Here is a 26,890-nt window from a genome sequence, read left to right on the forward strand (position 1 = left end):
GTAGTTATAGAATACAAATCATTAAATAAAATAAAGAAGAAAAAAATCTCTCAAATATTTTCCTATTCTAAATCTAGGTTGATTCAAGAGAAAATTAAGTGTAAACATTCTGATCAAATGGAGTGAATTTATAACTTAGGTATATTTTCTGCTTAAGCTGATGCTCTTCATAAATTTGCTATAAACTGGAAATTATATCAGAAATTATTATCACCATTTTAAAAGTAAAAGTAATAGTATAAAAACTATCAGAAAAGGCATACTATTGTAATTGTGGAAAAAAATGAATTTTTCCTGATTATCCCGCAGTTATTGATTAAATTTTTAATTGTTAACTTCAATGGAATCTCCTGGAAAAGGAGAGAAATCACAGATTATGTTCTTACATTGCCAATTCATTTCATTTCTTAATGCAACTTTTAGCTTTCTCAATCTAATTCATGTAAAGAATTGTACTAATCAAATATACTTTGAAAAGATCTAACACTTCATTAACCAGAAATTGACTGAGCCTGCATATAAAAATGTATAGCCCAAGATAAATAATAATAGTAGTAATTGTTATTACTTATGAAATGTAAAAACTGAGCTACATAGAATGTAAACTTAGAAGACCTCAAGTATTCTTTAAAAGACCATAGAACAGTGAACCTAGTTTTTTAACTGGTTAAAAATCCAAAGATACTTTTGACATATTTTGTGCCACATAGCACTTTGTGATATTTCAAAATACTTCACCTTTAAATTTCAGAAGATTTCAACATGAAAGCCTTCTAAAAAACTAGTCTTTTAAAAAATGATTCTCAGAATATTGATTTGGTAGCACTAAAAAGAGTTTACAAATAACTTTGACTGTAAAGCCAGCCCAACTCAAGAGAATCTTCCTTTCAGAGAACTGTTGAAGTAAAAATAAATTCTGAACTTGTCTTAATAGTGTATGAAAAGGCTGGTTCATGTTCTCTATTCCATAACTGGTATTTAGAAATAATGGTAATAACACTAAAATCTTTATGTTATAAAAAATTTCATCAAGAGTATCTATTTACTACACTGGTTAAACTAACTTTCATTTCAAAGCTAATTAAGAAAACTCAAATGACTAACTCAGCTCAAGTTATGTAAATACCATGCCTTAGTATATTTTGCATATATAAAGCAGTGGGAGATTGTTCCTTCACTGAGTTTAGAAAAACCTTAAATTTTAATCTATGCAAAATAAGTCCAGATAATCTGATTTGACATATCTTGAGAAACCTGGAGGGTACAGAAACCCCGCTGGGCCAGTAGATGATTAGTTAATAAAGGAAAAGCAGCCTGACACCAAGGTGAGCAATAATTACACCTGTAGTGAAATCCTCTAATTCAATAAAGTGACACATTGTTAGCAGAAGAATGCTTCTTCAAAAGGCATTGCTTGGATGGATAAGCCTCAAAGTAAGGAGAGATACCCTTTAAGGAAAGATACAGATGCTCTTTCAGTGAATTTACTGCTCTCTAGATCGTGTCCTGTAAAGGCAATGAATTGATTAGCTAATGTGTTGGATTTCCACTTTTCCAAATGAATGTAATGAAAAGGTGCTAGGAGCTACATCTTCAATTCATTCATTTGTTCATTTATTTCCTCAATTGTTCCTTTGTTTGTTTCTTTCACGTGAATGTACGGGGAAGGAGGAGATACAGCACTAGGAGGGGAAAAGTCAAGGATGAATAAAAACAAAATCATTTCCATGAAAGAGCTTGTGATATCAGAGACAAGTCAGACACTGAAAGAGGTAAAAGTGCTAAAGGCAGAGGGAGGAAAACCCTAACACAACTTGAGAGTCAGGAAAGTATAGACAGGGTGACATTTAAGAGAAGTCTTGAAGAATGACAGGCATTTATCAGGTTGTGAAAGGAATTTCAGGCAGAGGGAACGAAAAGAAATGCAATTGTGGAGTTATGGAAATGAATGACACTTCACGAAGCTGTAAGACTGTCAGCTTGGCTCATAGGTGGTGGAGCACAGCAAAGTGACAGGTAGACCAGAGATGTAAGGAAGGACTGAATTGGGAATATTTTTGACTGTGGGTGTAGACATTTTCCTATGGACTCCTAAAAGATAGAGAGATCCCCAACTAAGCAGAGGAGGAGAATGAGAATGGTAGGTTTTAATGGCTCCCAGGAGACACTCAACCACTTATTTCAGATACACACGTAACTTACAAGGTCCCTGGACATCAGTAGAGAAAAAAAAATGTTTTAATATTTCATAATCATAAAATTTCATAATTGTTATCATGCTCTATATTAAATATAATTGTGCTTCTTTCCATAAGGGGAATAAAAGGAAAGCAAACAGAAATATTTATGTAAACAGTCAAGATAGAGATACAGGGAAGACAGGCATCTGTGAGACCAGTAAGACTTCACAATCTAATTGCAATAAAACTAGGACCAGGTGCTCCAGGAAGAGGCAGTGGCGATAGAGCAAGGAGAGATTTGAGACTGAACTGGATGGATTTAATGGCATTATTAAGCATTGCTGAGAATATAGGTAGAGGGCAGGAATGCATTTATGGGGTCACAGAGAAGTCTGAACAGAGTCCTCACAAGAAGCCAAAAGAAAGAGCCCTTACCCCACCTCCCCCCTTTTTTCCCCACTAATCATCTATTTCCAGACAATACTTAGATGCTTATGAAATTCTTTCAGGATCCTCTAGGTCATCCCTCTTCCCTACTTCTTTCCAAATATAATTAATTTATCTATTGTTTCCAATATCTATATGTCTCAATAACTGAAGATTGACTTTTCTGGATTAGGAAGCAGGGAACATTAAACAAGCTTAGCTATCATGATATGCAATTACACCCTGCAGGAAAATATCAAAATTAGCAAGAGAGTACTGAGTTGCTAAATGATTGAGTTACTCCCCCACCTTCATCCCCCCCCCCAAAAAAGAGAGACTGAATATGCCCCCACTCTCCAATGTTTTCCAGAAATGGGGGCACGATGGATTGCAAGAATATCCCCTGAAGTAGAAACAAACCTCCGAGGAGATCTGCCCTGTACAAACCCACGGTGAAACCAGAGACATTTTCTGCCTCCCCAAGAGACTCTTCTCCAAAGCTAAAACGGGTTGGAACAGGAGGTGGAGGGCAGTGTGACAGATGGGAGTTCTCCATTTTCTTCTACAAAGTTCTGCTATGCACCCTCACACCTGCCCTCTCTGCCTCTCAGGATGCAACAAAGGTTCAGAATCTCGAAAGATTTCTTATTTCAAGTGAATTAAAGGGCTCAGTCTTAATTGAAATATAACAGCTAAAGTATATGCTTAGCCCAACAATTTTTTTTTCATATGCCGATATAATGATGATGTTGTAAGGCTATCTGGAAGAAAGACAAAAGTTACCTCAAGCTTGAAAATTATACTCCTAAGCCTTACTTATGATAACAGGTTCAAGCATGTCCTTAATTCTCATTAGCAGTTCTCCTTGATCTAAGGAGGATTCTTTGGCTCCTCAGCAAATGCCATGCTTCTACCAAGAAGTTCACTGCCATTCCTCTGCTCAGGCCCCAGGCTCACACAGAGGGTTCCTAATGGCCTGCAGCCCAATCTTAAACTCACCACATCGCAGCAGTATGTCATATTCCATCAGGAGCTACTGTGCAAATAACATATTTCCATTTTTAAAGTCTGAAAAATGTCACAAAAAGCTTTTGGCATTTACATGACTCAGACTTACACCCTCTAATTCTCTCTGCAGCTAATTTCTTATGTTCAATACATATCCACCACAGGAAACCAGGAATAACGATTACCGGAAAAACTGAAGTTCGACAGCCCAGCCATTAGCATTCACAAGTCTAAAGAGTGGGGATTTAAATGGCACTATCGACAGTTATTTCTTATATAACGAAAATCGGGACTGTCAACATGTGAGACATTAAAAAATATTCAGTAATTTTTGTTATAGCCTGTAGGGTTTTTTAATGCATTCCTGAGAACTAGCAAAAATCCACAAAGATGTGCATCAAGAGGGCCTAATAGATCAGAGGAGTGAAATTATATTCAATGTGGGTAAAACAGCTTGCTGTATGTTCTCCAACTACTGATCTTATCTCTCATAATCATGCCCCATGCTTCATTTAATGTTGGACCACACTCACTATGAGAGGAAATTCACACTTGCATTTTATGAGGCTCAGCATGCAAAATCCACATGCTATGTTTCCATTTCTTCCCTCTCACTTTACATAGATTGGGCTTTTATCTTTCTGCTGAATAACATTTGTTGTTTTATTTTCTACTACTTAATATACAAGGGCTTACCAAAGGAAATGGAGAGACCAGTGGCAGGTCTATCTTAGCCCCAGGAACAGATTCAAATGCACTCTGAAAATCTGCTCATTTGAATTTGGTTGAATTGTATACATTGCCCCAGATGGGAAAAATGCATATGGTTCACAATTGCTCCTTGTCAGAATGTCCTAGGTCAGGTAAAATGGCACTAGTTCCCAAATAGTGATCATGGTGTGCTGTGCATACAACAATGCAACATGCTAAAACAAACTGTTAGTAACAACCACTTTTATTTTGTTTAAAAAAAACCACAGTGACCACAATGGTCTGCAAATCTTGATCTCTGATTCATTCATTGATTCTCACAAAACAGATCAGCTAATTAATCATTATCAAAATGTACAAATGACTAAACAACTAACGTACATCATTTGAGTTTGTCCACAAACTATTCAGCTCTCTACAAAACTGGCTCTTCTCCTGTTGGTTGTATCCCTGAAAAAAGGAAGAGTTGATCCATGAGTACAGCAGATGTCTGTTACACAACAAGCATCATTTCTTTCATCTTTATATATCTTTCTTGATCAACATATAGGGTAGGGTTCCTGGGTGATACCTTTTCACCAGATCATCAACTTAATCATTAATATATTTCCAAATGAACATAGATTTCCTAAAGAAAATTAGACTCCTGTAAGATAGTTTCCTAAAAGACTTCTGCAGAAATATTTCACTGATGTGATGAACAGATCAGATTCTTTGGTTTTAAATAACTGTGTGCATTTAAAATACATACTAATTGAATGGAGGATTACCAAATGTTTATTAAATTCATATTCATCCTGAGTTGCTTCTGAAAAAATTTACCTTATAACCATTAGACCTTATATGAGGTTTCACTTCAATGATATCTATTCAATTGTGATTTGGATTTGATTACATTGATGGCTTTATATAGTCTCTTCAACTGGAAAAGCACTAAGAAAAATATTAAAAGCAATGGATACATCTCTGTCATTTACATGTGTATATATACATATATAAAAATATATATTTAATAATTTTCTGATAATTTTTTATCTAATTTTAGGATCGGAGAGAATTTAAGAACCTACTTTATTCCCAGTGGGAAATGATTTAAGGGCCCAACAGACACAGAATGACTTAATGCCACCTCCTACTTTTTCAAAAAATAATCCTTTCTTATTGGTTGACAGTAATTTCTCATTCAACAATATGTACTGAATGCCTTCTATATTCATATCCCATGCTGAGGAAAGAGAGGAATACAAAAATACATTAGCCCACAAGTAGCTTTCTAATATTCATTCACTGATCCATTCATTCAGTAAGCAAAAACAGTTTTGTCTATTAGGAGGTAAACTATGTGATTCTGAAGAAGGCTAAGATTAGGACTCTGCCCATATGGATTTCACATTGTAACTAAGGAGACCAACACAAATATGTATTGCACACTGTGTTAAGTGCTAATTAAACTATGTGTCAGGTACCTTTGCAATGTAATGGGAAAACGAATTCATCCTTCAAGGAAAGGGGGTGGTGAAGACATGGTTTGGGAGGAGAGAAGGGTCTTCACAGAGAAGTCAGCCTGTAAGCAAGAACATCACAAGTGAGTATATCCAAGACAGAGAAGGCAGTATGGGCACCGGGAGAAAATGGGGCAGGGTGAAGAAGGGCAGGGAGTTTGGAAGTATGTTATACGATCCTCCTAGTGCATAAGTGAATCCTCCATCAAGAAATTGGGAGAAGTAGGTAAATTAAATGCATTGCAACTTCTTGCCTTCCTTTCAAAGCAGAAATCAAAAACCTGTGGCCCTTGGCTCATTTTTGCCTCTGGGCATGTGCTTGACCTACATAATGTGTGAATTGACTGACAATATTTCAACATGGGAAGAATCCACAAAACTCTAGACTTCAAGCTTTTATTGAAAAAGTTTTTAGCAAATCAGGAGCAGAATATCTACAAGGAAACAATCTTCTGGAGAGGAGCAGTGACTGCTGCCTTTCAAGTGGCATCTACTTTCCAGTTTACTATAATCCTCTCTTGGCCAGATTTGCTCATTTATGTTACCTGACAGGCGCTAGCTGGTGTTTTATTTGAGATTCCTGATTTAAGGTTTTAATACTTCTTAAAACGCAATTGTCCCTGGGAGGAAAAAGATGAAAAGTAGCTCTGAACTGTTAATCAGTCATTTGTCACGAATATTTCAGATATGAATGAAGGCTTCGAGAGCAACCTGGAATAAAGGAATGGGAAACAGAGTGCAAAGTCATTATGTATTAAAGTGCTTGGTTTGGGGGAGAACTTAGTGAATTGGAAAGAAAAAAAGAATGAAGGAAGCAGGGCTTCATAATTTTACACGGCTACCATGGTCAATCAAAAAACAAATATTCACTTCAAACTAGGAACTCCCTATGAGAATTTGAGCTTAAACACCGACCTTTTCTTTAATTCTTGACTATGCTTCTTTATTTCTAGGTAGTATCCATGTTTGCAAGCATATCGTTTTTAATGGTTAAAATTCTAACCCTCTCTCAGGAATCTCCTGAGAGTTAATGGCCCTATGCCCACTGACTGAATTCCACCCAAGGACGTTATCTCCAGGTAATTGAAACATTCACTTAAAAATTTTTTTTTAAATCTAAGTATAACATGGCATTGTTAACCTTCTTCTCAGCTAACTTACCGGGTGTCAGAATTATCTGTAATGCCTTGGGGCTTTTTTGAATAGTGAATATCTTCGCATACACTGTCAGCATACACCATGTAGGAATAATTATCGTCATTAACCTGAGTCTTATTAAGTTCCTGCTTATTAATATGTATTGTCATTCACTATAAGTGCCAAGTTGAGGCAGAAAAACAAAAAAGCTGAATAAAGATGGCATTGCAGGCTTCAGTAACATAATTAAAATATTTAGAAAGTGAAGCTAATGAGTTCACCTTTCTTTTCAAAACACACATATCCCAAATGCGTCTAACCTCTGAAAAGAACATGTCAGCTAAATAAGATTGTATAACATATAAGGGAAGGAAGAGGGCTTCTTGAAAAAGAGCCAGACATCATGTATCGTTCATTCATAGAAGACAATGGATAAAATCAATGATTTGATCAAAATGCTTGAGAATTACTGAATTCTGCATTCCAAATGTGACATTTGGAAACCATGTGTTCAGAACCCACAAATCAAAAGCAGATGAAACGTTTGCACTAGCTCTCTAGCAGCTCTTTTTAAAGAGTTCCCAAACTGTAGGGGGTAAATCCTATAGAGGAAGGGGCTGGGCCTTAACAACTGTAGGGAATTACTGCTACAAAATCAGGACAAACATGGGAGCGGAGCTAGGCCATGGAATGAATGGATGGCATGAGCAAAGAGTTAGCAGCATAGTTAGGGATCCTCAGTGTCAGGCTGTTCTGAGCCACAAAAGACTTTACCATAGGTATTATGTAAAAGAAGTATAAAGTTGTTCCAATGAAGAGCACAGAAAACTAATGAAAAGACTCTAAACATGAGGATGTTTCATGACAAATGGAGGCATATTTCTGTCTACCAGATTTCAAAGAAAAAGTTACAGCTAGCAACCCTGCCTTCCCATTCACTGGCTTCCAGGCACAATTTGAGGTATCAACTCTTATCTAAAAATTGTGCCTAGACCTCATTTTTCCATTATGTCTCCTGAGAAAGAGTGAATAAGGACAGCCAGAAAATTCTGCACAATGAACTGATGTAAATATGCCGGCCTCTCATCGTGGTCCCATAACCTCTCATGTCCCCCAACACTCCTACACCCCATTCCTTGTCTATACACATTTACAGTTGTTCTAGTATATAATGTGGGTAGTTCTCTTTCAGAAAAAGGTCACAACATTATGAACACAAAATTAGGTACGAACATGAACACTTATTTAGAATGAGAAAAGAAATCACAGGAAAAGCAAACTTAAAAAGGTGGAAAATATCACAAACACTATAAAGCCCAGGAAAATGATATATAACATTTTAATTAACTCTCTGACACAGGCTTATAAGGTGCTTCTCCACTTTGGCTTTTATATTCTTTAATCACCTCTATATGTGACAATTCTGTAATATCCTTTTCTATAAAAAAGGATAATTCAAACTTTCCTCTAAGAATGTCAATTGAATTTGTTTTTAGTAGTACTTTAGACAAAACATGAAGCCTCAATACAAGTGTAATTATCATTTGTAGAAATTGTATCTTGCAAAATTCCCTTTAAAAATAAAAATAATGTAGGGTACATTTTGAGTTTTATAAAATGCATATTCATTAGCAGAAAGCATTTCCATATTGACTGGGTATCAAAATTAATTGAATCTTCCATTTACAATTTTAACCATCTTATGACTGGAAATAGTTTCCACAAACCATCTTCTAGTTTTATATAATTCAAACTTTGTTTCTCACCCACTATCCATGTATTTCTGGTGCTAAACACCATAAGACACATTCATATCATGATAAGACTTCTGGACCTGAACACAAGAATAGAAATTTCTTCCATTCCTATATCTGGACAGCCGGTAACTTTATAAGAAAGCAGATTGAAACTGAAGGACAAAGCAGGTAACTGAGCCTGGGACTCCTAGGAAGAGGGATCCTGAACTAACCAATAGAAAGAGAGATCCTGAGTTAGCCAATAAGGTAAGAGAGTTTTCAACCAATAAACCCCATTGCTTTAATTAATAGCTAATCAGCACCTCTCACAATCAGCCAATCAGTGCCTCTCATAGTCAACCAACCAGCATCTCCCAGTTAGGATGCCCAGTTTACATAATATGCTAATCTGGTTTTCAAACCCTAACCAATGCCCTTACTCAGAACCAGTGATTGACCAATCAGAGCATCACAACTGGGGCTCCCCCACTCCCAGGGAGCAGTCACAGCTAGATTATATCAAGAGGGACTCTAGAGCTGGGAATGCACATTCCGTCTTTGCCCCACCCACAGAAACATTGAGCTGCAACGTGCCAAGTCAAGCTGCAAATGCTGAGTTGCAGACACTGAGCCAAGCTACAAATGTTAAACCAAGCTACAAAGCACTGAGCTGAGCCAAACACCAAGCTGTGAGATGTGACACCAAGCTGAGAACACCGAGGTGAGCTGCAACGATGAATATCAAGCAGCAAGTCAAGGTGCAATGCCGAGCCGTGCGCTTCTACTGGCACCTCAGCCAGGCTTGTGCCTTGGCCCAGGCTTGAACTGTAACACTAAAGGTGCTTCTGCTGGCACCCTGGCCAGGCTTGTGCCTTGGCCCAGGTTGAGTTGTAACACTGAAGGCACTTCCACCAGTGCCTCAGCCAGGCTTGTGCCTCGGCTAGGCTTGTGCAGCAACACCAGGGGGCATTTGTATCATCACCCTGACCAAGTTCAAGTTCAGTATTGAGCTGATTAAATAAAGTTTCACTGCACTGAGGTCACATTTCTTCATTCTGATGTCCATCTGAACCAAGCACAAAAGTTGTCGACAACAGAAACCATGTAAATATAGATCACCATGCCCAAGTTGAGAGTATTCACAACTCAGCGTTCCCTTGACCTGATCTGTGCCATCCCCCACCCCCATCTCCCCATCCCTACTTTGCATCATTCCAGGGCCACCTGTCACAAGGAGAAATATGAAAGAAAAGAAGTGTGAAGAGACAGGGACCGCAGTATTGACCAATTGCAGTTAAAATACCTTACCTGAGCAAAGTTTATGAAGGTATATGATCTTGTGGACACATAGCTAAGACCTCTCCTAAGACCTTAGAAGTAGCTTAACATTCATTAGATTCAAGGTAATGTCCTTCTGCACAGTTAAAAGATCTGGTAGTTTTTATCTTTCAAAATTTCATGACATAAGGCATACATGCATGTCTGTAGAAATGTCTTAGTTTCCGGACTGCTATAACAAATATCACACACTGGGGTGTCTTAAGCTATGGAAATTTATTGACTCATAGTTTTAAAGTTAGGTGAAGTCCTAAATCAAGGTGTCAGCAGGGTGATGCTATTTCCCCAAAGACTGTGGCATTCTAGTTCTGGCTGCCAGGGATACATGGTTCCTTGACTTTCCCACCACATAACAATGCATACAGCAACATCCCTTCTTTTCTCATCCAGTTCTGTTGATTTTTGGCTTCTAGCTTGCCTCACCTTGGCTTCCTTTCTGTAAGGCTTCCAGAAACAGGATAAAGACCCACCTGGATTCAGGTGACCACACCTTAACTAAAACTAGCATCTTCAAAAGTCCTATTTCCAATGGGTTCATACACACAGAAATGGATTAAGATTAAATACATGTTTTTCTCTGGGGTACATGACTCAATCTAACCATAAATGTTAAGACTTTTAGAATTAAAATAAAGCATTAATAGAATAATTTGGCAAACTCACTAAGAGAATATATTTAGTTTAGCAGTTAAAATGAAGCCATAGAATCTGTAAAATGAGCAAGTGATGTTGGCTAATTTCAGTTCCAGCATCACTTAGAAGCTCTAGATCACACCCAGTTTATCAGCACTCAGTCATACTCTCTTGTGCTGTGATTCTTTTTAAAACATAATTATCTCCATTCCTTTTAATTATTTGCTGACACGTAAACATCCCCCCCCTCACCCTCTCTCCCTCTGTCCCTGAACTCTCTCCCTCTCTCCCTCTCTCTCTCTCTCCTTCCTACATAATTCCTTCGCCAAAATCAGGTGACAACTGAAACAAATATACAACACTAAAAAGAGAAATTTCCCACTCAGTTGCTATTTGTAAAAACTGAGGAGTTGATTCTATCTTCCCCAAAAGAGTGAAGGGAATTAAGAACTTGAACAGTTAGACAAATGATGCAAAATACTTCTTGCTCATCTCTAGGGAACATATTTCTAGAATTCATTCTCTTTCTTTTCAATTTGCACAGCCACCATTTCAGTCTTGATCCTTATCTTCTTACTCTAAGAGTAACTAACTAGTGAATCTTTCTTGCTCTTATCCATTTAATGGAACTTAGGGTTTGTAAACTTGGGGGATTTTATTTTATTAAACCTTTGAACCCATTGTTTTAATTGATCAGACATATCAGCACTGAGTAGCTGATATGTGAATTGCACACTGTAGAGCTGCATCACAGAAACATTTTACATCCAAAACTTCAACCCTTTAACTTGTTTCATCATCTTAATATTTAATCCTATATGCACTGCTGCAAGTCTTTCCACACTTTTCATGGAATCATTGCCATGAATGGAACATTCAGTGAAGTCAAAATCAAGGGAGAAACTTTATCAAAACAGTCTGAAGCATTTACCCAAAGAAGCTATGTATTTGATAGGATTGTTTAATTAAGGTAGAAATTATTGGAATATACTATATCTTCTTCTTTTCTCTCACCCCCACCTAACTACCTACCACCCCATCACCCCACTACTGTTGCAACTCACCATTGTGGGACTTCTCAAAGGAGATAAGAGCAGTTACAAAGAAGTAAAGAGGTCCTATTTTCCTTATGTGTCCGAAAGTGAATATAAAATAAATCTGTAGCTCCACTTTAAATAATTGAAAGGAAGAACAAGGCAAGGGGAAAAAAGTGGGAGGGAACAAAAGAGCAATGGAGTGAAGGGGGAAAAATATCCAAGAGTTTCAGAGAACATAAAAAGTGCTGGGCATTACCAAATCTTATGCCACCACAAATCCCAGTCACCCTCCCAAGGGAATCCCAATTCCAGGGCTAATGTCTCCAGAGTATCTGAATTACTAAAAGCATCCTAACTGCATTTTCAATGGGAGGAAATTTTGAGATAAGAATTCTAAATATTTTCAGTTTTTGAAAGGTTGTATTACATTGTGAAACTATTTGTTGTAAAGTAATAATTTGGCTCCTATAGTAGTTTCATGTGCAAGGAGTTATGTCTCACCATATCTTTTCTTTCACATTTGCAGCTACAGACTCCCACCTGATATCAAACTATCTGATAACAAAATATATAGTGAATTCAGTGAGTGGCCCGAATATGATGAAGGTGACTGCATGTATAAACTAAAATCTACTGTGATTGGTCACCTTATCCAAAAAATGCATGGTCATTACAAAGCCAAAAGATATATTAAAGAGCCAAAAATCTGGAGGCAGGGGAAGGAATTTAATTTAAATCCATACAACAAATTTTTTAATTAAATATTTTGGTGTTAAAACTTTTGTGAACTAAATTTAGGAGACATATTCATTTACCTACCATTCACTCACTTTTCAACATATCTATTCACATTTTATTGATTGATTCAATATATTTATTCACCTTTTACTTATCTATTTATTGAACATCTTCTATATGACCAGTATTGTTCTGGGAGTGATTTACATCACAAAAATATCCCCAGGCCTCGGGATCTTACATTATACCAAAATACTCTATTTGAATGATGTAAGTATTTTACCTCCAAAAATAGGAAGCCTTTACGCATTGAACTATTTATATTCATCAGATACTGGATACCGAAACCTTGAAACAGTGCCTATGTTTGGCAAATCTATGTAAAAAAGTATGGATGATTTTAAGGATTTCCTGACCAATGTAAAAGAAGTGAAAAACATTATTTATTTTTCAAGGCTAGTAAAAAGATTTTCAAGAGTAATTTTGATAATGCACAACTGTCAAATTCTTATCTTAGTCACTGACTTAGTTGTTAACCCCCTGGGAAAGATTGCATTCTACTCAAACAACTTTGGAACTGAAAATTACTCTTTCAAAATATAGTAGCTTAGATACTGGGTAAATCAATCTCATTGTTTTTTAAAGATGAACATGCTATTTTACAAAGAGTATTCAAAGTATTGGTCATGATTTAAGTTCCAGTACTGACTCTCCACAAGATGATTATTTTATGATTCTGATACTTGTTAGTTTAGATAAGCTATTTTAGCAAGTATTTAAACTCAATTGAATATATTTCAGTATCTTCAGCAACTTGGTTTATATACATGAAAAAGCTCTTAAATCCAACTGCAGAGCTTACACATTGCCCAAGTAGATTGTATATTAACTATCTCATAATTGCTTTTGATATAATATGAATTGTACATTTAAAATGGCCTTCATTTTAATATGCTCCAAAAATAAAGTTTATGATTGCTCCATAACAAATATGTTGTTATTCATATCCAATATTCAAAGAATATTAAAAGCTACAATTCAATGGTCCTTTAAGTCACTGAAAATTTGATTTGTTTCATTATCTTAATATTTTATAACAAATCCACTGCAGCTTTTGAAAGCTAAGCTTAGAGGGCAATTTTCAAAATTCTAATTTCAAAATATTACTAACAAACATAATTCCTTGTATAATAGTGACTCTTGGCAAGAAGAGTCCTGAAAAACTTACAGAAACATGTCTAGGTATGAAAGCTCATGAAGTACATACTAGATTTTATCCAGGTTTGTGAAGGGCTTCTCATTTGATATTAATTCAGTTATATTATCTTCCTGTTCTATTTCTCCATCTAGAAGAGGCCTAAAATGTTACCTACCTCCAAGAAATTGGCACTGATAAGTGAGAAAATCACCATAGTCTCCCATGGCAAACATTATACCCTGGAAATAAATTAAGCACATCTGGAAGCAACATTAAAACTCTTCCAGGCCACTGGGGTACAGCTGCAATCATTTGTTAGTAAATGATACTCTAGCAGAGTAGATGAATGCACTTTTAAGAAATGATTTTACTCCCATAGAGAAATTGAAACCTTGGAAGATTCCCACTGAATATTCAAGATATAATGAGATTTAAATCACATTTGGGATAGCTCTGCTTTCTTTTCACTTGGTGCTTCCATATCAATACATTGTTTTCTTGTACATCAACTCTACTTGGATTATCTTCAGATATCAAGAACTTAGTTCATAGTTTCATGCCCTTTAGTACCCAGCACCAAAAGCCCTATGAACTCCTACTGCTTTTATTGCTATTGGTTTAGTAGTAATTATACTTCAAAATCTGACCCATTCTCATATTCTTTTTTTTAATATCTTAGATTGATTCCACTGCTAATATTTCAGACTCTCCATTTGAAGCCAGAGGATGCCTGCTTAATTTGTCACAATTTTAAAAACAATAATTTGAAAGACAAGTAAATCATATCATTTAAATTATTTCTAGCCTATTGACAACAGACTACTGGAGACATTGGGAAACTGGGTTGTCTCCTGTGGCTGCACTGCTCTGTAACATAAAGAGTCCTGGGTTACTATGAAATCTACCAGGAAAGGAATGGAGCGGGAAGTCAAGATAGATGCTGACTTCAGAACACTGATACCTTAGAACTACTTCCAGCTTAATCTCAGTGCCCCCACCCACCCCACCTTTATTTATTTCGTTGCAATGGCAAAAACAAAATAGATAAAAGGACCAAAACAATGAATCCCAGCAAAGGTGTCCCAACTGTGACTGGGACCAATAGTGTCCCAGTCATGACCGTTTGTTTTTGTTTTTGTTTTTGTTTTGTTTTTAATAAGAAGCAGTCAAACTATCTGAGAGAATTAATAAGGAATGCAGTTTTTTATACACACACTTACCAAAGCAAAAATTACCCAGTATGTTTTTGACATTGTTCCATGTAGAAAAATAATGATAATTAGCTGTAGAAAATTATCACCTGTCTCAGAGTACCCTTTGCAGTTGTCTTCTGCCTGCAGCTGGACCTTTAACTGAAAAACATTTTCATGCCTTGTGAGTGACAGTTTTAAATCAACAACACCTTCATGTTAGTTAGAAAAGAGTGCAGGAAGAGAAACACAACAGCATGCTTCTCACTGGGAAGGTAGGCCATGTTGTCATTCAAAAGGGAGAACTGTGGAACTTGCATGCCCCTCAGGTCTGAAGAAATATGCCATTTCTCACTTTCTAGGCCTTCGCTGCTATAACTCACAGCTTAATGCAAGGCACTCACAGGCTTCTACACATGACATTTGGCACAGTATCCTAAAATATTGAGTTTGTCTATTTTGTGCTACCAGCCTGCTAAAAACCAAAATTCCTCTTAGAGACCAAAATATAAAAGGTAGCAATATATTTTTTCCTTTCATGACTTTGGCCTCTGACAGAAGCCTTAATTTATTATAACTACTACAAGGGGCTACATTTTAGCATCAAGCACTGTAAGGCAGCTCCAGACACACAAGCCTGCCAAGTCTAATTCATTTGGAATGAGGTGCGATTTGATCATTTATTTTCCCGCTGAGAAGATTTGTGTTGCCTTTTAAAGTGAAAGAACTCGATATACCTTCAGAAGTGATTCAGGGTTCATTGAAATTTTGTTGACAATCATGCTTTGATGATTAAGTTAATATGGCATAGACTAGAGTAATCAGATGTTATAGCCAAAAAACACCTTTCATTCCTCTGAATCTTATCTGAATGACTTAGCCAAATGACCTAGAAAAATTGACCATGTAGAAATGACAGCACATAATCTCCTGGAGGAAGAAAAAAGGGGGTTATCATCGAGATAGACAGTAGATCAAAAATAAAAGAAAAAGATAAAATGAAAACCAAAATCTTTAAGACTGATGGATGGAAAATATATTTAGAATTTTCCCAAAATATTTAGATGACCAAACTAAGTGTTATTAAAAGTAAAATAAGGCAGCGGGCTTGGCCCAGTGGTTAGGGCATCCGTCTACCACATGGGAGGTCCACAGTTCAAACCCCGGACCTCCTTGATCTGTGTGGAGCTGGCCCATGTGCAGTGCTGATGCGCGCAAGGAGTGCCATGCTACGCAGAGGTGTCCCCCATGCTAGGAGTGCACCCCATAAGGAGAGCTGCCCAGTGCGAAAGAAAGTGCAGCCTGCCCAGGAATGGTGCCACACACATGGAGAGCTGACACAACAAGATGATGCAACAAAAAAAAAACACATTCCCGTGCTGCTGACAACAACAGAAGTGGACAAAGAAGATGCAGCAAATAGACACAGAGAACAGACAACTGGAGGGGGGGGGGAAATAAATAAATAAATAAATCTTTTTAAATATATATTTAAAAAAAGTAAAATAATATTTTAATTAATAAAAGTCAAACCAAAACCAAAGTGTATACTAAGTAAAGCATTTTACCAGAAGATGTAGATAGAAGAGTTTGAAATATATTTAAGGAAGATATGAAAACAAAAAGTTAAAAGATTAAACAACATCTATACAACAATAGAAAAAAATCAGAAAATTATATATGATTTCTATAATCAGTAACTGCTAGAAGAGTCATGGTAAAGAAAAAAACTTCAAAATAAGAGGGAAAATGACTTTATGATCTGAGAAGAGGCAAAAAAAAAATCATATATAATCTGAATTCCTTTTTCCAAAAAAATAAAAATGCCCCCATAGCCCAGAGATCACACTCCTTATTATTTTTCTCTTTTAAGTAGGGTTGAAAAGTAATCTACAGAAAAACAGTACTTTTTGATTGGATTTAGATCATTGTGAATACATTGCTAACAACATGTACAGGAGAAAAATGGAACAAATCACTTATGAACATAGATGCAAACATGCTAAACAAAATACTAGCAAAATTCCCCAAAGATACCTTTTGACGTAGCTGGATTTATTCCAGGAATTCAAGGATGGTTTAACATTTAAAATAATTTTTATTATAATTTGTCCCTGTTCACAATTTAAATTTGAAAACCATATGTTTATTTTAACTTATGAAATAAAAAGTACTTATTAAAACTCAACTTTCATTCATGAAAAAAGCTTTTATCAATAATGGAACATTCCTAATCTGATAAAATGTAGCTAACAATATTTGCAGCCAACAAACAGCCCTTTTTAAATAGATGAGTAAAAAGCCAAGGACATAGAAAAAACTGCAGAGACAGAGAGGAACCCCAAAGCTGAGAGAGAAGGCCCCAGGAGCCAGAAGCTGAACACAGAGAACTGAGAGGAAACCATTTTAGCTAGAAGCTGAAAGCAACAAGGCCTGGAGGAGATGGAAGAGAACAGCAGATGCCATGTGCCTGCCTAATTGCTGCAGTTCAGGCAAAAAGACTCTCCTGATAACACATTGATTTGGATACTTTCACAACCTCAGAACTGCAACCTTTTAACCTAATCAATGCCCTTGAAAAGCCAACCTATTTCTGGTATATTGCTCCCAGCAGCTCTTAACAAATTAAAACAATACTTAACTGTGAAATTTGAGCAAAATTCCCTTCTTTAAGTTCAGGAGCGAGACAATAATGCCCCTTATCACTATTTCAATTCAACCTTGTACTAGAGGTTTTAACCAGGGAAACTGACAAGAAAAATAATTAAAAGGACCAGGGTCAGGAAGGAAGAAACTAAAATGTCAATATCCCCAGATGCTATGATTATCTTCATAGACAAGTAAGAGCACATAAAAACAAGTTATTAGAATTATTGAGTTCAATGGAGACCTGGGTTTAAGATTAATATATGCAAATTTCATTTCTCCATAATAGCAACAAACAGAAAATATTTATATTTTTAAAATACCATTTATAATTGCCACAAAAATGTTAAGGATGTATAGGAACTAAATCTGACAAATATGCATCTTCAGCTTATGGAATAAGCTGAAATGCAAATCAAAATCACAATGAGATACCACTGCACACCCACTAAGAAGGCTATAATCAAAACAATGAAGAATATCAAGAATGTTAGTGAGGATATGCAGAAATTGGAACCTTTATACACTGATGGTAGGCAGGCCAAATGCAACAGACACTTTGGAAAATAGTTTGACATTCCTCAGAGTTAAACATAAACCTTATGACAGAGTAATTCTGCTTATGGGTATTATATTAGTCAGGCAAAGGGGTGCTGATGCAAGGTACCAGACCTCTGTTGGCTTTTATAAAGGGTATTTATTTGGGGTAGAAGTGTACAGTGACACAGCACTAAAGAGTCCAACTCAAGGTATCATAAGAGGTACATTCTCACCCGGAGTCTGTTGCCACTTGTTGACTCAAGATGACAGGTGATGTTGGCAAGCGTTCAGTTTTCCTCCTCCTCCCAAGGCTCCATGTTCCCTAATCTCAGCTGCAGGTTGAGACAAATCTTGTCTCTCTCCCAGGGTTCATTTCTCTCTGGGTTCAGATGCTCTGCTCTCTCTATACAAGGCCAGCTACAAACTGTCAGGCAAATGGTTCCTCTCTCTTCCCAGGGTCTCTGCTATGTCTAATGGAGCCTTCTCTCTTTCCTCACATATTTGCTTTTCTGTGTGCTTACTTCCTAGGCTCCAGAATCAAAACTTTTCCTCCTCTACCATGTCTTTCCTCTGTGAGTCCCCACCGCCTTGGTGGGTGGGGACTCAACATCCTACCAAGTGGCCCAACCAAAGCCTTAATCATTATTTAATCAAGTAAAAGTGAAACCTCTAAATCCAGTCTAATCTAATATGCCCAGAGGAACAGACCAGTTCACAAACAAAATCTAGTATCTATTTCTGGAATTCATAAACAATATCAAATTGCTATAAGTATACACCAAAGAAGACTGAAAACATAAGCCCACAAAAACTTTCACACAAATGTTCATAACCAATAGGAAAGAAGTGAAAACAACCCAAATGTCCATTATTTGATGAATAAATAAACAAAATATAGTATATACCTATACAATGAAATATTATTCAGCCATAATAAAGAATAAGTACTAATACATGATACAATATAGAAGAACCTTACGAACATTACACTAAGTGAAAGAAGACAGTCACAAAAGGCTACAAATTGTATTATTCCACTTATATAAAATGTCTAGAATAGGCAAATCTATAAAGACAGAAGTAGATTAATTGTGGTCAAGAGAAGGAGAAGGGAAACAGATGTGCCTCAAGTGATTGGGCTCATGTCTACCATGTGGGAGGTCCAAGGTTTGATCCCCGGGACCTCCTGTGAAAGGTAAGCTGGCCCACGTGACAAGCTGGCCTAAGCAGAGAGCTGACCCAAGCGGAGTGCTGGCCTGCATGGAATGCTGGCCTGTGCAGGAGTGCTGGCCCAACAGGAGTGCTGGCCCACATAGGATGCTGGTCCACATGGAGAGCTGGTACAGCAAGATGATGCAACAAAAAGAGATACAGAGGAGAGACAATGAGAGACACAGCTGACCAGGGAGCTGAGGTGGTGCAAGAGATTGCACGCCTCTCTCCGACTCCTGAAGGTCCTGAGATTGGTTCCTGGTGCCGCCTAAAGAAAAGACAAGCAGACACAGAAGAATACACAGAGAGCTGACAGCAAGAGCAAAACAAAAAGGAGCAGGGGGATGGGAGAAATAAATAAATAAATCTTTAAAAAAGAGAGAGAGAAGGAGAAGGTGGAATGGAAAATGATTACTAGTGGGTACAGGGTTTATCTTTAATGTGATGAAGATGTTCTGGAATTAGATATTCTGATGATGGTTTCGCACTTTGTGATTATACTAACAACCACTGGATTCTACGGTTTAAAAAGGTAAATTTTATAGTATGTGAATTATTTCTTAATTTTTAAAAATTAAACAATGCACAGAAGTTACAGTTCATCTACAGAAGTGAACATGATGTTTTTTAAATTAAAAATCATTTTTATTGTTTTTTTCTATAATCAAACAGTATAAGTTTATAATTTAAAAAAGGAAAGAAAAAAAAACTAATAACATTTAAAAAGGAAAGAAATCTTTAATTCCAGTACCCAGAAATATCATTCTAAGTCATCCTCTGTGCTTATATATATATATATTTGTATGTATGCCTGCCTATGTAGGTGTGTATACACATATACACACACAAATTTATTTCCAGTAAAAAGTATCACATTCAAGGAAAAAAATATGCCTTTAAGAGCATCAAATGATGAGACACAGATCAGAAGTTATTTACAACACATATAGACAATGAAAGAATAGAATCCATAAATTTTAAAAAGCTTACAAATAATAAGGAAAAAATACACGCTAAGAAGAAAAGTGAGCACAAACTCAGAGAAGAGGAAATATGAATAACCAATACATATATAAAAGAGCCTCAGTCTCTCCTAGAATGTAGAAAATAAAAGTGAAAACATCAATGAGTTATATTTTACACTAATTAGATTGAGAAAAAAATTAACCTGGCAACATTAAGAGTTAGCAAGGATCTAGAACAAATGGAAATTCTTACTCACTGCTAGGGTGGACAGAAATTGGTACAACTGCTTTGGAAAACAATTTGACAATTTCTGACAAAGTAGAAGATGACACAACAATTCCACTTCTACTTAAATATTTTAGAGACACTTCCATGAATGACACAAGGTTACAAATACAAAACTGCTTTTGGCAGCCATTATTTGTAATACTCAAAAAAATGGAAATACCTAAATATCCATATACAGAAGTAGAGATAAATTAATGATGGTGATTTTATCCAATGCACGTAAAATAAATAAAGCGGAGCTAGATATACCAAAAGGAATAAAAATTTTAAAAAAAAATTAGACAATAAAAGCAATGAGCAGAAGTATACATCCAGTGTAGTACCATATAAATAAATCTTAAACCATGTTCATGATGTAAAATTGTAAAGAAGTTCATGGGGAATTTTAAATACTAAACTCAGGAGAATGGTTTCCTCAGAGGGGAACAGAGTTGGAGGTGAATGAAATCAGAGGGGTGCAATGTGGCTTTAACTATATTGGTAATACATTATTTCTCAAGTTATGTGGTGCATATATTAGAGTAGTTATACAAGTTTTTATTCATTTCTGAATAAATTAAATATTTTTAATATTTCTAATTAAATTTTTAAAGAAAGTAAAATATATGAAAATAGGCTCTAGTGGTTTTGACACAGATCTCAGATCAGGAGATTAAAATTTTTTAACCCACATTTTCTATGACTTATAGAGAAATAATATTTAGAACAGAATTATTAAGAATTAAAATTTATTGGCGTTTGACTAAAACACAATCTATTAGTGGAATGGAACTTTCCTGTGTTGTTGTAAATACAGCATTATGCTGCCAGCACTATCCCACACAATCATTATCTATACTGTTCCGCCTGGGTTAAAAAATTCTTGCTCACATTCTTTACTGCATTAAAAGATATTTTGGAAAATATTACTAACATTTTGATGTTTGTGGTCGGAGTTCAATATCCTAGGTTAGAGGATAGAGAGAGGGCCCTAGTTATAATGGTCAGAGGATTTTGAACTGAAATATTTAGTAATACTAGTTAATCAAAGACATCCTTATCATCCCCATGTCTTAGACAAGCAAAGTAAGCCAATTGTTATTGGAGATCCTATCAAGCATCCTGGCTTGCCAAAACCTGGGATTTCCTTAGAAGTAGCACACTAGATTTCTACACTGCAAAATGTGAAATTGATTATTTTTCATTTACCCTTTGAGTGCATTCATGGTCAAGAACATAAAATATCAACATTTTAGTCCCAGAAAACAAAATCCCGTAGAACACAAATAATAGTAATATCAATATAATAATAATGATGAAAATATAAAAGACTGTTTCCAGTGAAAATATCAAATAAGAGCTCATTAGAAAGTTCTAGTAACCACTTACTGAAGAGATAAACCATGTTTATACATAACCATGGGATTTTATGAACATCTTAATGAATTCTTCAAAAATAGATTATATTGGTTTGACAACTTAAGATGCTTTGGCAATAGAGCTTTGCCACAGAAACACATTCAGCAGTTTTTTCCACTTACTCCTAAAAATAAACAATTGATCATTGCTATTATAAATCATGTCTGTACTCTCTTTATGAATCCGTAATTACCAAACTTTTTTCTGAGAAAATATTGCATAGAACCTAGGCTAAAATATCTTGTATAGTTACACTCAGGGTCAGCTGAATGGCAGAAAAGTGGCAGGGAATCTCTCAATTCAATCTACTTATGAAAATTGTGCATTGTGCCTGGAAGAATTACATGGTGTGCCAAATCAAGCTTCAAATATTGTTAGAGCTTCTCTATCGGCAACACGCATAAATATTTTTTCAATTGCTCAGCCTCTTCTTCAAGGATAGAGACACCTTTTGATAACCCTTATTTTCTGTCCACTTCCAGAAGAGATATTCTTTATGTGCAAATCAGCTAAAAAGCTTGATCTGCTTCACTTGTCTTCTGCTTTCCACACCCTCAGTTTCCTTCAGGAAAGATTTGAGTGAATTGTATCTTAGCAAAACTGAGTCTTTAAGGACCAATTTTTTAAAAACTGATGGCACAAGCCTCTTCTAGTTTCATTTCATCAAATTTGCTGACATCTTGACTGAACATTTAATTTAAAAATGGGTTAACAACCTTATGCTGTTGTCAAATATTTCTATACCATTCATAGCATTATGTGGGAATATGTTGATTTTCATTTCCTAGGCAGTTTAACAAAACATCACTTTTAAATTTAGCTAGTGAGAATGATCTTTATACTTCATTACTCTTACTCCAGCTTAATTATTGTACAAGCTTTCATAAATGACTCATATGCTCAGTATTTCAAATACATGCAACAATTTTTAAATCTCACAAAGAACTACCTTGTTTGTTGTTGACATTAAGCACTTGTGACAACTCATTGCAAAAAGAAATATACTCAGGAAAGCTCTGTGAAGTTAGAGACTCAGGGCGCTGATTCACTTGAAATTTCAAACCAACTAGTTTCCATTTCCCTGCAGTATTAACATCATAGATTATTGTAAATTTTTCCACTTTTCACCCTAATCATAATATTAGTATGTCACCAGGCCTTTTCCCCAACTTATACTTTTTTTCTACATAAGCAAATTAAAGTGGAAAACTGAGATAATTATTCAAGTCATTCAAGCCAAAAATTGCTTTTGCATAAAATATACACACATATCAAAATAACAGAATCTAGATCTATAATTACGAATCATCTAGCAATTAGAGGCCAGGCTGCCTCATATTGGTCATGTCTCTCTTACCTTTTTCACTAAAATGAGCATTTAATTACTGGAAGGGCTTTGTTTCTAAAATAACTGATCCATCACCCAAATTTCAAGCAAGAGCATACACAACAAAGGTATTAAACGTTAAATTCAAAGAGAATTGTTGAATTTTTAAGTTTATAAACAGATTTTAGCTTTAGTTATCTTGATTTTCTGTATATATAGACCTGGACATTCACAGGCAAGTTGACATTGTCAGTTCACACCTTGAAAATTTTTCTTCCACTCAGAAGAGAGTGATAATTTTTAAAAATAATAAAAATTAGCAAGACGCATCCACTCTCAAAAGAAAATAAAGAACTATGCACCATAACCAGAAGTAGAGGCTGAATCTATGGGCCTGCTGGGCTTCTTCAGGTACCAGATGAAGGAAATGCATCTTTAATCTGGGCCCCCAGCCAGTAAAAGGACTCTGACAAAAACCTCCCATGGTCTAAGACAACACTTACCTAAAGTTGTATACCTTCAGAGGTAGAAGGACCAGAGAGCATCTCTCAATCAAGACCTGGGCCTACCAGCTCACTGGTTCATTATGGGTCAGGGTCCCAGGGCAGAGAAAGCCACTCCAAAGCTTCAGGACAGGGAGTAATGAGTGCAGAGCAGCAAGGCAGGAAAGAAGGAAGGACAGCTCGCTCAACATAAATGTATGAAAGATTCCTAAAAAGAACCTAGGGATACACAGTAACAGAGAGCAACAAATCAATAGCTGAGATTCATTTACTACCAATGAAAAACAAATTTTTTTTTAAGTGTTTTTAAATCTTTGAGCCCCTTGTAAAAATAGAATCTCATCTTCAAAAGAAAGAATGAAACCAAAATAGACATAAATGAATCAAAAACAGAAAAATAAATAAATAATTTAAGAAAGTAAAAAAATTGTAGTTATTGAAAAAAATTTTTTTAAAAATCAACAAATGGGGAAAACTCTGTATTAACACAAATAGAAATTTAATTAACTACAAGTCAGGACTAAGGAATTCACTTGGAATGCAGCACCAAAAGACAGATTGATACAGTCTGGCAAGGCAAATGGGAATGAATATAAATATATTTGAAGAGACAATAGCTGAGAATTTTCAAAAATTTAAAGTACAAAAAATTTAAGTAAAAACAGATCTACTGTAGAGCTCTGCCACATTCTCTAATGGAACAGCAACAATCCCCCAAGTGCAGGGCAATGACTAGTGTAGAAGGATGGTCCATTATGGGCCTTTGGTATTGACATTTATGCTTCTGAGCCTTTGCTCTTGAAATTGCAACTTAGCCTAGTGCTGTAGGGTGCCTAAGAGTTACCTCCTGAGAGCTTCCATGTTGCTCAAATGTAACCTCTCACTAAGCCAAACTCAGCATATAAATGCATTACTTTCCCCCGCAGCATGGAACATGACTCCTGGGGAAAGCCTCCCTGGCACTGAGGGATTACTACCAAACACCAACGAGCAATGCAACTGGAAAAAGACCTTGAATAAAAGGGGGATAAGGTAAAGACAAATCAGTTTATACAGCTGAGACTTTGAAGTGAGTAAGGAGGTCATCCCAGAGAACACTTATGCACATCTGAGCAGGATCTCTTAGACTGCCAAAGTAGATGCTACCCCAAATAGTGGGGTTCCTGAGGGCTCTGGAGACACCCAATTCCTACAGTCATGGGAGAGAGTTCTGGAGTTTAGTGCCTTGCCAGTGGGCCCTACTTTGGAGTTTGTGCTCCTGAGTGTGACAGCATTGGACTCAGATGTGACTTCTCTCCAAGTGCCTCTTCTGTCCCCTCTATTTGAATCTATAGTTGGTCCTGGAGTTGGTAGGTGTATGTCCAAGAGACTTGAATATTTGGGCTGCCCTTGTGCCAGCTGGGCCCTGAGCCTCAGCAGAGTTGCAATACCTACTCTCCAGTTCATTGGACTCACCCAGGACAACTATCAAGGAGGTGAGGATGGGCACCCACCAAACCAAGGAATCGAGAGAGTCTACAACTGCAAGCAAGAGAGTCCCATCCACCAGCCATATGGGATCAAGGCCCCCTCTCTATTAGAGGTGGAGTGGGCATCACCATCTAATTATCCTCAGGACTGGGGAATAAAATATGGACTAGAGTGGACTTACTGATATTCTACTATAGACTTATTGGTATTCTAGCAATGGAAGAAATTCTAGCAATGGAAGAAATCATAGCAATGGAAGAAATGGAAGAATTATAAACATTGATGTGGAGACAGTGGATATTGGAGGTGCTGAAGGCATGGAGAGGGAAAAAGAGATGTAATATGGAGGCAGTTTTGGGACTTGGAATTGTCCTGAATGATATTGCAATGACAGATATAGGCCATTATATATCCTGCCGTAGCCTACAGAATTGAGTGGAAGAGAGTGTATACTATAGTGTAAACTATAATCCATGCTTAGTGGCAATGCTTCAAATGTGTTCATCAATTGCAATGAATGTACCACACTAATGAAATAAGTTGTTAGTGTGGGAAAGGGTGGGAGGTGTGGGGAGTGGGGCATGTGGGAATCCCTTATGATTTTTGTGTAACATTTTGTATAATCTAAGTATGTTTTTTAAAAATAAAAAATACGTTTAAAAAAAAAACCGACCTACCCTAGATACAATATAGTCAAACAAAAGAACAATAAAGATAAAGAGAAAATATTAAGAGCTCAGAAAGAAAAGACAGAAATGTTCTTTGGGTTTGCTTTTGTTTTTGTTTTTTTTCTGTTTTCTTTGTTGTTATTGTTTTTGAGGTACCAGGGGCTGGGGATTGAGGAAGGGACCTCACATGTAGGAAGCCAGCACTCAACCACTGAGCCACATTGGCTTCCCAGAGTTATTTTTTTCATTGTTTGTTTTTGGTTTTTCAGGAGGCACCAGAAACTAAACCCAGGACCTCCTGTGTGGAAGGTGGGTGTTCAAGGGCTTAAGCCACATCCGCTCCCCCAACATTTTTAAAAGAATGACAATTGGCACAAAGCTTATCTGGAAAAGTACTTTACATAGGTGGTTAAAGATGTCTATCAATTTTTCAATTCCTTTTTTGTGTGTATCCTAAAGACCATTGTACACATTAATAGGGTTAGGTTTATTTTCTATTTTATAGTCAATAAACATGGATTCATTATTTATGAATATCTGATTTGCGAAATTTAATATCTAATTTACAAAAATAAATAATAAACATATTTAAATGGTGATAATAATTTAGTGTTAAATAAGTTAATTAAAATTAGTAATATTTCAAATCTGCTACTGAACTATGGCCATTAGAAAACCAAAAAATCCATAATGGTCTGGAAAGCATAGCAGTCTGCAGATTTGCTGCTCTGAGGTAAAATTAGTATCTTTTGTTACCTGTGTAAGTCAATGTTTTACTAAGATAAGCCCATCCATGGACTATGTTACAGCTTTACCCTAGCAACTGTATAGTCATAGATGGCAAAGTATTTCCAAACACAACCTGAATATTCAGATGTTTACAAATTCAGGGGGTAGGAAAGACTCACCTCCACAGATTCAAATGCTTCCCATTTTAAAGTTTCTTGTTTCTATAAAAAATCGGATAGATCTTTCTTCCTTGAGTTATAGAACTTGTAGCCATGAGCAACCATATCCTTCAGTTGGTAATAAATACTT

This window comes from Dasypus novemcinctus, chromosome 2 (genome assembly GCF_030445035.2).
Source record: "Dasypus novemcinctus isolate mDasNov1 chromosome 2, mDasNov1.1.hap2, whole genome shotgun sequence".
In the NCBI taxonomy this organism is placed as follows: Eukaryota; Metazoa; Chordata; class Mammalia; order Cingulata; family Dasypodidae; genus Dasypus; species Dasypus novemcinctus.